Source organism: Siniperca chuatsi, linkage group LG11 (genome assembly GCF_020085105.1).
Source record: "Siniperca chuatsi isolate FFG_IHB_CAS linkage group LG11, ASM2008510v1, whole genome shotgun sequence".
Classification (NCBI taxonomy): domain Eukaryota; kingdom Metazoa; phylum Chordata; class Actinopteri; order Centrarchiformes; family Sinipercidae; genus Siniperca; species Siniperca chuatsi.
The window spans coordinates 17,276,733-17,289,489 of record NC_058052.1 but is presented as its reverse complement, the minus strand read 5'-3'; the positions used below and the strand labels follow the sequence as shown (position 1 = coordinate 17,289,489).

Genomic DNA, 12,757 nt, shown 5'->3' with positions numbered 1-12,757 from the left:
GCCCACTACAAAACTACAGTTTTAAAAGTTTGAGTGAAAGTAATTAGAAAGTTGCATGCATACAACAAATATCTAAAAAACATATGTAAAGTAATAAAATAGCTACATTACACTGTTGATTGAGATATTGCAGTCACTCAAATGGATGATGAATATGCAGCCTATTTGTATTTGCTTTGTTAGCCCATCAATCTGGTCTAATCTTTCTTATTCTATCTTTCTGAAACATTCTTTATCTGCAGATAAAGAGTTCTTTTTTAATCCAACAAGTCAAAACCAGTTTAGCACCATTTACGATTACATACATCTTGGCTTGTAGGGTATAGATTAACCATTGTGTATCAGAAAACTCTTACAAGAGTGAGAGATTCAGCTACAGCAACAAATTATCACTTTTTAAATCTACATATGCTGTGCATACTGTATATATTTTAGCCACATTTATGTCTATTTCTGTGTATGTATATAGAGAGTAACAAAAAAAACGGAGTCAAATTCCTTGCATGTGTACACATACCTGGCCAGTAAAGCTGATTCTGAAACAAACCAACAAATCCAACCCAAAATCTGCATGAAATTGGGAATTGTTGATATGGCTGTCAAAAGGTGATCCTCGAAATAACTCTCTCTCTCTCTCTCTCTCTCTTTGGTTTGTGTGACCCACCCCTCTCCTGCTAGGTCGCTACATTCCCCATTGACATGACATACCTGATTCAAGGCATCCACGCAAGGCACAAGGCACAAGGCACAAGGCAAGTAAGCTAGCAGCTAACTGGTCCCAATTCTGCCTGGTTACTGAGGCCATGTGGTGTTTTATTTAGAGCGACATGTGCCCATACAGAATTATTGAAGTAAATAATGTACAAGGTAAACAATACTCATTTATGTATTGGCCAAAACATTATTCAGTGTATCACTATCACTGCATGTGTTTACTATTGTTGTGTGGCAGAATTTAAAGTTTAGTTTCAAGTAAGTAAACTTAACCATATAGATGTTGAAATACTGTAGAGACTAAAAGCACCTGACATGCCTCGCCAATCTACCAGCTGTAAAACCTAAAAGGATGGTGGTATTTTAATGGGCTTTTTAATTACTGCCCATAACATCTTGTATTTTATCCTTTCATAAAGCAGGTTTATCCATTTTGCAGAGTCAGACTCTCAGATACTCAAGAAGGAGCACAGATGGAGGTGTGATGGAATCTTTTGCCTTATAATTATAATAACCACTCCTGCATTTTTATGCTACTATTAATGAATGTGCTCCCTGTTTGCAGCAGTCAGGGTTTGATGCATTTGTGTGTTGTCACAGGGACCTATAATTATCTGTCTCACTTGGGCTAAACTTCATCTGAAAAATGAATCTTCTAAGAATTTAATTTAAAAGTCAAAAGACCCCCCTGTTGCTCGTTCATTAATCTAAAACACAGCTTTTCATAAATATATCTGCCTCAGTAACTTGAGTGGTGAGCTACATCTTTTTGAAACTCTTGGGTCGTAAATTACACCGCTGATAATATTACAAGGGAGGGCACAGAGAGCCTCCTTTCTTTCTCAAGTTAAATGAACTTCAGCTTTTCTGCTGTGACAGCCAATACTCCCACTGTTCTGGGTACTTCCTCTCTCAATCTCAGTCACACAGCAAAGTTGTTGTCCTCATCAGTCAAGAGGATGCCAGAGTCTGTCAAACCTATACAAATAAGCGCTACCCAGAGTTCAACTATCCTGTATATGCACTTCATTTCTAAATAAATAAAATTACTCTCTCCTCAGTAGCCTGTGACTCAGTCAGGGTCATCTCTGGTCAGAGGCGCCTCTGATCTGGGCTTCACAGTGGACTAATCCCACAGAGACAACACAGAGGGCTTGCTTTTATCCCAAATATCAATAATGTTGGCATCCGTAGATGATGGCATCAGATAAGTGTGAAGGCCCGTTTCTGAAAGGGCTGCACGTTTAGTATGAAAAAAAGTTTATTGCATTAAGGTTGATTGTATTAGCATGGTGTCCTGTTTGAAATATGCTTTGAGCTTAATCCATGATCTTAATGCATAATAGGTTCTGGGTGCCACAAGGAAGCAAACCAAAAGAAATAAGTGGGTGTGGGATAGTAAAACGAAGCAGTTAACTCACAACTAAAAATTAGAACTGCAGTTGTTTTTGCCAAAGGCCGGAATCAGTCAATGAAACTGATTGTTTCTGGCCTTTTTATTGTTCGACATCATTTGATCTCTAAAGTCTGGTTTATGCTCGAGTGTCCCCCGCGCCTTTTGCGTCAGGCCGCAAGCTGTCGCAGAGCTTGACCATGCACCTCTGAATTTTTGTAACTAGGCGCCCAGGGAGCGTATAGTGCCCTTTTCATTTCATTTTGTAGGAAGGCGTGAAAAAGTATGAGGGATTGCCATGTTGGATAATGACATTCTTCCAGTAACACTCGTTGACTTCTTGACTTTTTGTTTGTACGACCCCAGCATGTCGGAGAATACTGCAACGAAAAACGCACTGAGCATAAACGCCTCTGTGTATGCTTGGAGCTCTGCAGAGGCCCGCGCCACGGCGTCTCACATGAGTATAAACGAAGCTTATGAAACCAAATAAGTATTTTTTTTACTTCAAACAAGAGTAGATAATTAGCACACATGTAGAAATGGTGGTATATTGTTGAAGGATGGGGGCTAAAATTAATTTTGTGAGAAAACAGCTGCAATTAATTTGTACAGATAGCTACGTTAGCCAACAAGGGCAAACACACTGCAACTTAAGAAAACACATGCAAATAGACAAAACACAAGCAAATCAAGAAAACATCTTCATTAATTTGACAACACATGCGCAGCATTTAGCTGCAAATACAGAAACGCACTGCAAACACAAAACAACAACGAAAGAGTTTTTAGAGGACACAAAAAGGTTTGTGAATCATGAAGTCAGGTCTGTATCATCTGTTCATTGTTTTTCTGTTATTTTGTGTTGTACTCTTTCTCCACTTCAGCACGCAGATTCAAAGAAAAAAGTTAAGGTAAATTTGAAGGAATTTGAAAAAAATGTTGGAAAACTACTGTTAATCAGAGATAATACCAGGTTCATCAGTAATGACAGATGGACTGCAGCCTGTTGTGATTGTTAGAGTGCACATAAATAGCGTTCCCTACAGCCTGCAGGGTTTCCTGCATTAAACCCAACCAACCCTGAGATTTTTCATCCTCACAAGTTTTTAAGCATGGGAGTTTAGACAGTTATCAGGTGTTGCACTATAACGAGAGAATAAAGCTCATTGATTTGACATGCTTAGGTTGTACAGTGGCATCTTGTGACCACGGTCGTCAAAGCACAGTCGTCAAAGCAGTGATTTAATGCCTGTAAGAAAAATTACTGCATGAGAGAGTATAGTGACCAACCCTGGATGTCTTTCCAAAACATAACCTCTTAAGTTTTGGTGAATCAGTGCCGTGGCAACAAACTTGACAACAAGCGTGTCCAAGCCGTGTTCAGCACTTTTTATTGTCCTCTGGAAACACTTCCGTTGTCGTTTTGTGTATTTGCAGCGCGTTTGTGTATTTAGTTGTGTTGTGTGTATTTGCAGCGCGTTTCTGTATTTGAAGCTTGTTTTCTAAATGCTGTTCATGTGTTCAAATAAATGAAAATGTTTTCTTAATTTGATGTGTTTTGTCTATTTGCAGTGTGTTTGCCCTTGTCGGTCACTGTAGATAGCTTTCTTCTGAAAGCTGCAGGATATAAATTAACAACAATTTCAGTTATAACTCACAAGTACGAAAGCTCTCCTTAACTGGTGTTTAATAGTTCTCTCTTCACTAACAGTTCCCATTTGTTTTTTCTGCACTGAATTTTGTACCATTCTTACACTTACTTTTTTGTGGGTAAATGTTCTGGAGGAAATTGTTGCAGATCGACTGCTGGCTTTTATGAACGAGAGCCCTGTGTCTGAAAAGTTTCAGTCTGGTTTTTAAAGCTCATCAAAGTACTGAAACCTCCTAAAGTCAATAAATGAATGGTCTTAACTCTCTGGCAAAACTTTTAGTGTAGCCCTGAGTGACTGTATAGGTTATTTCAGAACGTCTCTGAGGGGACCCCCCTCGCCCCCCTATTTATATTCCATATTTTCTTCACATCTGACACGCACTCATAATATCTATTTCCACTTTTATGTGGATGACACAGATTTACTTGGGCAACAACCAAGCACAAATGTGCTGTGGCTAAAGCTGTCTCCAGGACATCCATTACTGCTGCTGTTCAATGCCAAAAAATCTTGAGATCTTCATAACTGGCCAAGATAACCTAACCCCCTGATTTCTAACCATGCAGACCTCTCTCCCAGTTTGTTAATCAGCACAGGAGAAATCCTGTTGAACAAACTCAGTATGAATAAACTGATAACCAGTTGTCTAATATTTCTTCCTTTAACTCAAGAAAATTCAAAGATTAAGTATCCTCTCCAAAACAAACCAAAAGACTTCTATTTGTGTCTTTGTAATGTCCCATCTGGGTTATTGTAATTCCCCTTCCTCTGGAAATGGTGAAATTCTTTCTGGCACTAAAATGAGATATGCATATTACCCCTATCCTGGCATCACTTCACTGGTTACTTATTAATTTTAGAAGTGATTTTAAGATCTTACTGATTACTTTTAAAGCACAGAGGGGCCTCCATATGTGCCAGCTTGTTGGCTGAGATCCTGTGAAGTTTCTATTTTGGATGACCAAACAAGATCAGCCTTTGCAATTCAGGTGCCTAGACTCTGGAATGGGATAACTTTAGAGATCATGGCCGAGATTCCTCATAATGAAAAATCAAGGTGTGTATCCCCCTCCACAGACAAACAGTCCAGTAGCCTACATCTTTCTCCTGTGTCCTGTGGAGTCATGACTATGGGGCCTCTGCACCACATCATTGCTGTCTGAGTAATGGTACCTGACAAGAGGAGGAATAGGAGGATCTACACCTGATATAATTTAAAACTGAACGTGTCTGTGTGCTCACACTGAGTGGTGGTCAAGCAGCAATTATGGAGAACTGTGAGAGCAGTATTTCCGTAATATACATTGCTACATTGGCCCACTGCTCCAAAATGATTGCCACCACTGCTTTATGAAATGTCATGAAGTCACAATTACACAACTCTGCGGAGCTGTCCACTCCACTGAACTCAAAGAAATGGTTGTGCGCGCTCTCTCCACTTTGAGGATGAGCAACTGGAACAGTGACAGGATGTCAGTCACTTGCAAAGTCATGACAACCAAATAAACAACAGTGTGAGTACAGCATTTTCTCCTCAGACAGAGTGACTAACAGGGCAGAGCATAGTTGGGCTGGCCATCGGGAGCACTGGGAGAAATCCCAGTGGGCCGGTCGCTCTGTGGGCCACTTGAGCAGCCCATTATGCAAAAACAGAGCGAGAGAGATGCGTCGTCGGCCCACTCTGATTATGCACCAGACCACATCATCTTCCTCAAGATCCTCAATACCAGTTCAACTGTTAGAATCAGATTTTGCAGCTGATGTCGTAAGACAGACAACAATTGATAACTTTTCATAAAGTTCACTCATCATTGTCACTTTTTGGGAACCAACCAATCACAGCCTGGATGGGCAGTACAAAAAAGGTTGATGTGCTACACTAAACTTTCAAATGTTGAACTCATTGTTATGCATGAAATGCTTACGATTATTGACAAGTTAGTAGGCCTACTTAGCATTAACAAATTAGGGACTAACCACCCAGGTACAACAAAACCCTTTACCCTAGAGGATATTTGTCTCAAAAAACCTCATAGAACTTTCTCTAAAAGTGTTATGCTAGAAAATAACATATTCTCTGAGATATTATTTAAGTTCACTTTCCACCTGTCATGTGTGATTGCTCTGCCCACATACTGACTCCTCATCTCACTCAGGCAGCTGTCAAGGGACCCACTGTGCAGCATAGATCGCCAAAATTAAAATATGTGTATTACAGCCACCACCAATTGAGGAGCGATGTAATATCACTGCCATCTTAGCACTCCAAATGCTCAATAACCTCTAATTACTTTCAATATAATTTGACATGAAAAACATCTGTCTATGCATTTCTGCCAAAGTAAACTAGAGTCAAAGAGACAAAGGAAAAAAAGATGCAGCTGTTTCATTCAATAAACAGAGAATGTCAAGAAGTGTTCTGAGAAACAGTTGCAGCAATCTCTTCCTCTGGAGAAACAGTGTTTTTTTACTTTTCATACTTGGTGAGGTATTAGTTATGCACATGCTGAGCTTATATGGGGCCCTGAGCACAATTTTTTCAATGCAGGGCATACAATTAATGCCATGTTCAAAAAAATTGGGTTAATTTCAGCCTGGGTGAAGCTATCGACTTTTTCCCCATCATTGCAGCAGGCAGTTAATTTGCCTCTGTGGACTTCTCAAAATAGCCCAAATACAAACTTCTTTTCCTGACTGCAAATTGATGTGTAAAAATCACTATGGTACAATAGCATAGTGAAACCTAACTCTCAAGTTGCTGCAACTCCCTCCTTATTCTCAGTCTTAAACCACACACTCTCTTCAATTCCGTATCTCTGAGCATTGTGAATACATTTAGGGGGCATTACCACCAAGAGGTCTTACAGCACTTCAAAAAGACAGAAAACCCATATACTCATAACAGAAAAGGTTGCACAAGAAAAGTACATGCACACGCATACATAACAGATATGGCACAAACTTTACTAAGGCCGTGTTCAGACCGACAAATATTGTGTACTGTCGGCTGCAGCCTGAAGTAGCGAGTTGAATAGCGAATGGGATGTGAGATGATCGCTCATGTGATACAAAGTATCAGGGTGCATTCTGATCGCCTAGTAGTTCCCTGCTAAGTGGACTGCACAGGGTATTCAGCCATGTTAAGTAAGATTCCAAACCGAAGGGAGCAAACAAAAAACAATCAAAGGGAACTGTGAACTGTGTAGGGAAGAAGTGAACAATGGTTCATCAGTTCGCTGACAAGCAAGATTACCCATCAGTCATTGCGCCTCGCAGGAGCACTAAAAATAAACAATGGAGCTGATGTATGTCTGCAAGCATTGTCGTTGTAACTTTTATGTTGTAATCATTATTGATGTGACTATTTAAGTGGATAGGTTACCTAAAAACAACAATGCTCAAATAATCTATAAAACAAATACTCCAGTATCTCTAGGGAAATGAGCTGTTGTTGAACTTATAACTATTAGCAAGCTAAACTTAAATGCAATTAATCCTGAGGGGGACATAAATGTGTATATCAAATTTCATGGCAATATATCCAACACTCAAAACCACAAATGTCAACCTCATGGTGGCGATAGATGAAAAGTCATGGGGTCAAAGTCATTAGGCTGCATCATCCGGGCTCCATGAATGTCAGTTTAACATTTCATGATAATTCACTAGCTTTTGAGATATTTCAATCAAAAGTCTTAAAGCCTTCTTTGTGTACCACATATACTGAGTTTTTAGTGTGTGTTGGCAGATGCTCTACTACCAACAAAACTTGGTTGGTAGTTGACCTGCATCAAGTGAGTGCAGAGTAGAGCTCAGTGTATTCACCTGAATGATATAAGATAGATGTGATGCAGCCACACTATTCAGGGCATTTTAAGCTTGGAGAAGCACTTGACAATCAGCTCCAGCTTCTACCGACAGCAAGTGCAGGAAGGCCATGATGGAAAAACCAAAACAAAACTTTCCAGACTTTGTAAGTTTTCTAGCTGTAACATTGTGTACAAGCTGGAAACTACCACTACTGATGAGTCATTCGCACAAGCTGGAGAAAAGACTATTACAGTAATCGACGGATGAGTAGATGACGGATACTTGTCCAATCCAAAATAACGCACACACAAAAGCACATTCTAGGAATGCAAAGAACTTTATTGTCTGCCTACACCCATTCATAGCATTGCACAATCTTAAGTGTGATTTGTGTGCAGTTTTCAAAGCAGCAACTCACACCTATACAGGGTCCAGGCTGGTTTGTAAATGATGAACATGTTCAAAACGTTGGAAAACAGAACCTCTTGGGCTGGCTGCCAATTGTGGCTACTGCTACCTGTTCCCACACAGATTTGTGTCTCCAGTTCTCTGTGGTGATAAATTGTACTTGTTGTTAAGGCTGGTTGGTTTTTGTGAAACAAGTATTTTCAGTCTCCAAAAGTTTGTTGGCACCACCTGCCATAAAAGAAGATGACATAAGATCGATTTTATAAGTTCTTCTACTGTACGAATACCCACTGTAGGTACAGGTGTGTTTGTTATAACTCGCCAGTTTGTTTTAATAATGGCTGCCTACATCAACTGCTCGAAGTTGAAGACAGATAAAAGATTAAAACATTTCATACATTTACAAATAAATCCAAAAATAATTAAACTTAATTTGATCCTTTTGACATAAATGAGGGTTCAGTCATAACTTTCATAAAATTTAAAATAGAATTAAAAGAATAAAAATTTTACTGTGTGTCATGGAATTTTCTTATATTACATATGTATAAAAGCCACATCTGTAAGTTATTTCCCCTAGGCCCCTATGTAGAGATATGGTACACAGATGAGGGACAGAAACATAGCTATAGTAACTTAAGACTCACTTACTATCCTAGAAAAGGAGCTGACCTCTGTATGTTCTCAGCCGTAGCTCACTTTATTGTCTCTGTTGGTTCAGGCTAGGGAGGGAACAGCTGGATTACAGGCGGGGCCATTACTTAGGCAACCCCACTGATAGTAGGTCTTGTTTCCTTCCTGAGAGAGAGAGAGAGAGATACTAACATACTTGCCTGAAGAATGCACTACAGATGCCCCGTTAATTCAAGTGTGACTATAGGTGAGCACCCATATTTAGGCTAAAGGTTCCTAACCTTGTAAGGGAAGCATGTTAGACACTATAGCGCTAGAAAGGGATAAATATTGTGGAACAGGAAGAGACCTTCAGGCTTGGTTTGGGCACTGCACTGGGTTCACCCTGTATTGCTGATGCCATTGTCTCCTTGGCCGAGCCTCATTAAACATTGCTGTGTAAGACATCCAGTCTCCTGAAGTCTTCATCTGAGTTGACCAGCTCACGACAAATTTTCCATCACACTGTGTGGCAACAGATGTTGCACTGCAATCAAATTAAAGTAATGCGCTAACAAATGTGACACATTATCATTTCATTTAGAATCATCCACATGAATCATGGTGATTTCATTTCTCTTGGAGTAATAAAAGTATTGCTTTTGATTGTAAGTCAAAGAAGCTAATTGGTCAGCAAATGAGTTTTGACAGTGCAACTTGCATGAATGTAATTATGTGATCACGGTCATGTTAAATTATCATAATTATCAAATTACTGTCTGTTCATCATTGTATATCCTCGCTATGATGTGTAGGATGGGGATGTGTTATTTACATGAGAATCAAGTGATGTTTTAGGAAAAATGGCTGCTTTATTGCAGGAGATTGTGTGGTGAAAGAAAAGATGGACAACACAGACATAATTGATAATGCTGAAAAGTGTAAGCCATCAGAACTGTGCATCACATCCGTGCATCCCCGGTGGGAGGGAAAAGATGCAAGTGAGGGAAACGTGGATACAATTAAGAGACTTGACATGTAGCCATAGTGTGGATGTCAGTGGATTGTACATCATAGGTTAATCATGTAACATTATCCGGGGTTGTTTACAATGAGTATGCCAGGCAGTCCAAGACCTTCATTTACGCCCTCAAAGCCCTTTGAACAAGAAACCTGTTGCCAGGATAGAAAGAGCATTCATTATCTTGAGTAACATGAAGTGGTATTTGAGACCTAGCTCTGTTGAAAAGAGAGCCTGCATCTATGACTCAAGTCCTATCAATACTTAAATACCAGATAGCTTTGTGTCTGTGTACACTGCTATGGTCTTCGATTACATAAACAAATTTTAAGCACATAGCTTAAAGAAGGGCACGTCTTAAAAGTTCAGTTAAAGATGGTGCTCAAATACTTTGAATAACATTCTGGTTGTTTAGAGTTAGCAGATTCACATGGCTGTTTATAATCATTCAGATGTGCTTTTATTTTACATCAAGAGTAGAGGTTAGCAGGAGACATAGTATTGTTAGATTTGGATTTGATTTAATTTTAAAGTGTGCATCACAGTAATCCTAATGTAAAATTGGACAAGCCTTGAGTCATGTATTCTTCACCAGTATGCATCCTGCAGGAGGCCGCATATCTGTGTGAAAATCAGAAAACTGGGGCATCATTGTAAAAACGGAATAAACCACCGCTGCATGATGCTGAAGTGACTGTAATGGGCTCAGTTAGTATCTGAATCTCACACGTATGCAGTCTTTCTGAAGCTCAAATTTCAAGAACCAAGCCTTTCATCTGTGATGTCATTCTGATATACAGCCTGGAGCTGCTCCATTGATAATGAATGGGAGACTGACTTTGTGCATTCCTAGAATGTTAGCTTGAAAGATGTCCTGGGTATTAGAACTGACTCCTTTGCCAAATTTTTTAAGCAATTCTCTATGCAACTCTCTGATGTCATTTATTGGAATGACATCAGAGATGGAGCAAACTCATCTCTCTTGTTTGTAGATTTGGGAGCGAGTGATGAAGATTCACCAATACAGCCCAAACTGTTACAGGGCATAGGTAGGACATTTTATTGTTTGTTTTTTTTTATTCAGCTAGATTTAACACAGGCAGTGTTTCTTGATCATGTTAAAAGATGTATATCCATATTTCTGGAAAAACTTTGCCATCTGAAATGCAAAAAATTATAATCCAAAAATGTACACATTCTTTCTAAAAAATATATCACTCTCTGAGACGAATAAACTACCTAAAAGATTCTGTTGGAATCATACTGAGCTGTCCCATGTGGACAAAAATAGCTGTGTGACACATTTTGCAAGAGAGCTCCAGTGTAGTATGCAATAACCACATTCAAAACTAAGAATGGGGTTTGCTTCTCAGCATTACTGGATACTTTGCAGTCGCTTAATTCTTTATCACGGTCTCGACTTGGTGCTAAACCTGAAATGAGTGAAAACTTTCTGATTAGCTTAAAGTCCCCTCACAGCCCCTGTTAGACAGACTCAAGGCGCTTAACAATGCAAGCTCATTAAAAATAAATAAATAACACTGCATTCATCCACAAGTGACAAATTTATTGTTCGCTTTCTGCAGTAAAAAGTTCTTAATTGGCGTAAGACATTAAGAGAAACCTGGTACACACAGCTAGATTTCTGATTTCATGGCCATTTGTTGTGTTTTGTGTGAAGAAAGAAAAAAATGTGCTCTCACACTACAGACCCTGTCCTCCCACTGCGCCGCAAGTCCAAATTCTCAGGAAAAAAATCTCTTAGAGCTGAGGTGTAACATACTTTATCACTAATACACTTAGTGAAAGTATGCCAGCCTTCGTTCAAAAATATGGTAAAGTACCATGGGGGAGAAATCACATTACTGACCAAACACGGGTTTTATACTAACCAGGTTACTGCAGTGCATGTAAACTCCATTTTGCTGCTGTAACCTGATTTCTCCTAACAAAGTGGTTTCTTATGGGTACCTTAACAATGTACCAGCAGCAATTGTGCCATTTTTCTTGTCTTTGTAACATACATCTTCTCAATAATTATGCCAACTTGATTTCCAAGTATGAAGCTGTTAAATGATAAGACTAAGAGTCTACAGCCAGCGGCTAGCGGCTCTGTAAGGCTGTTCTTAAGCACAGAGGTGCTTTGAGCTAAATTCTAAAGGCATGCCAATATTCTCACAATGCCACATGCTGATGTTTAGAAGGTAATGTTTACCATGTTCACCATTGTTTATCGTGTTAGCACAGTAACATTTGCTAATTAGGAAAAAAAAAGTACAGCTGAGGCTGAAGGAAATGTCATAATTTTTAGTCATTTGGTGATAAACCAAAGTATTGGACAAAGTGAAAAGTTGACCTGATGATGGTGCTATAGGTAAACTTAAGGTATCACAAAAAGATTTATCCTGAGGGGGACATGAATGTTCATCATCTGGGAACTATGAATGTTTGAACAAGATTTTTTGAAAATCCATCTAGTAGATGTTAAGATATTTGCCTGAATAAGTGAAAATTTTGACATGCTGGTGGCGCTAGATAAAGGTGGATTCCCATTAGGCTTCATCTTCTTGGGACTACAAATGCCTGCACAAAATGTAATGACCAGCCGATCGACATGGTCATCCCTAGAGCCAAGACACTTCAACAGTAGGTCTCAGCAGTCAAACTGCTACAACCATTCCATATTAACATTCAAGGTCAAGTATGTAGGGTAGATTTGGGTGTTTTGTTGTTGCCAAGAAACAAATGACAAACAGAGGCAGCCGTAGCTCAGAAGGTAGAGCAGTTCGTTGGGTAAATGCAAAGTTAATGGGTTAACCCTTAAACAACTCAATGTACCTCAAATTGCTCAGTATGTGTGAGTGTGAATAGGTGAATCAGAGGCAAGTACCTACAGAGATGACGAAAAGTCAATAAGTGCAATCCGTTTGCCATCACCATTTTACAACCATGACTGTAGGAGTAAGGTCATCATATCTATAACTGATATCCACAGCAACCTTTCTGTTGCTGAACAGCACATATTGTATTCTGCTTGCAAATTTGCATTGCTTGAAAATGAGATCTAGTACATGAAATATGAATGACCAATCATTTTAATGTCTGTTCAGCCTAATGTGAGGATTAAACTAATCCACGATCTCA

The 12,757-nt window shown here is 39.3% G+C and overlaps 1 protein-coding gene across 4 annotated transcripts in view; it reads right to left on the bottom strand.

Annotated features, from left to right (window-relative positions):
- Positions 1-12,757, bottom strand: part of pcdh15a (protocadherin-related 15a) — a 217,209-nt gene that overhangs the window by 117,461 nt on the left and 86,991 nt on the right. The gene's annotated exons all lie outside the window — the stretch shown is intronic.